Source organism: Bufo bufo, chromosome 6, assembly GCF_905171765.1.
Source record: "Bufo bufo chromosome 6, aBufBuf1.1, whole genome shotgun sequence".
Classification (NCBI taxonomy): domain Eukaryota; kingdom Metazoa; phylum Chordata; class Amphibia; order Anura; family Bufonidae; genus Bufo; species Bufo bufo.
Window position 1 is genome coordinate 206,041,325 of NC_053394.1, and position 1,741 is coordinate 206,043,065.

General features: G+C 45.1%; 1 pseudogene; it reads right to left on the bottom strand.

Annotated features, from left to right (window-relative positions):
• Positions 1-500: 500 nt before the first annotated feature.
• LOC121003280 lies at positions 501-1,539 on the bottom strand (annotated as a pseudogene).
• Between the last annotated feature and the right edge of the window lie 202 nt (positions 1,540-1,741).

Here is a 1,741-nt window from a genome sequence, read left to right on the forward strand (position 1 = left end):
TGGCTACCAAATCACAAGGCAATTATTTTTTTTTACGGGGGAGAAAAAACAACGTTTATTTAACAAACAGGACATTCATTTAACACACATAAAATACAACACCGAAGGGGCAAAACCACAAGATTTAAAAGAGAAACTGGGAAAAAAAAGTGCCTCATCAACAAGAATGGATTAACCAGTGTCGGGGTGACCCCGATGATAATGCATATTGATCATGAAATGTATAGGGTTATGGCTGATAACTGGAGGACAGTCCAGCAAACACGCCGACTCCAGCTCATTCCCACAGTGCAGCAGTGGAGGCTACACAATCACAGCTGGAAGGTAACTGGTCATACAGGCAACACCCAAAAATAAGCCTTAGTATGTGCAGGTTTCAAAGACGCTGTAACAGTAGTATAACATGTAGTAAGCACTGCAGGGATCATGTCTAAGACATGTAAGATGTCCGGGGGGTCCCGAACATTGTGAACAAGGTCCGAGATGAGTCGTCCATGTGTTCAATACTGAATGTTATTGATGGCCAGCTCTGTGATGAATCCCAGCACTCGGATTAGGTAGTCTTTACTGAGGAACTTCACTTTTCCTTCACAATGTGCTGATGCCACAGATGCTGTCACCTTGACTAGCTGGGTTGCTGATAAGTGGATTCTAAAGTGTCTGAAGTACTGCGAGTAAAGACATTGGAATAAATTGTCCACTTACCACAACGTGACCTCATCCTTTGATTTATGAATATCATTCCATAAAGTCTTGAAGTCTTCTGCGTGGATGGCATAAGAAATGTTTATGTGAGGTTCGACGGGTACAGAGAAAACAAGCTCTGTGGCCGACACTGATCCAGACACATCATACTCGGTCCACATTATTGCTAGTCACGTAAGGTCCGAGAGAACTGATCACCAGCTTACCGAAACAGTCAAAGTTTCTTTGGAACCACGTCCCTACAATAGCCGTGAGTGCCTCGGAGCAGTTATACAGGAAAAGCGGGAGGCAAGTAAATGTCTTTGGTAACGCCTCCAATATATCATCCTCTGTGTTCGTCCCGCAGAACCAACCTGTCCACACAATCCGGTCCTCTGTGGTTGCCTTGGTGAATGGAGGCTTGGATGAAATCTGTATGAGCACAGCCAGTGGATCTCTGTCCTTTCCTTTGAGTCCAAGTAAACAGGAAAATTTGGCTTTTAGGTTCAGCTCTGAGCCTACTTCAATGACAAGACGCTTCTGCTTCTCGGCAGCTATGTGGGCAGACAGGTGCTTGGAATACTCTTTCAGTCTGGTGTATGAGAAATTATACATCGGTGTCAAACTGTACAGAGTCCATTGTTTTTGAAGGAACAAAGCAACCTGTGCTGGATCAAGAGTTTCCTACAAGGGGGTGCACTGCAGGATTTTTCTTTTAGACCAGCTTCGCAATGCAGACCGTCGACCTGCAGAGATCAAGCTTCCGGGTGGATACCTCAAGCTGTGAAAATGACTACTCCTTCGTGCCGATGACCTACTTCTGGGGATTAACACCCCATCAGTTGGGGTTTGCATATCCTTGCGATAAATGATGTTCCCCTTCACTGACTGTAAACAGAGATCTTGACAGACAAATGTATCAAACTCTGCCACCATCTTTCTAGGCGCCACGTCTCCAGTCCCCTGACCACCCAGATTTACCAGCATCTGTTTCAGAACATGAAGCAGTGGAATGACATTGTTCATCCCGTAGTCTTGGCGACTGACAAATAACGTG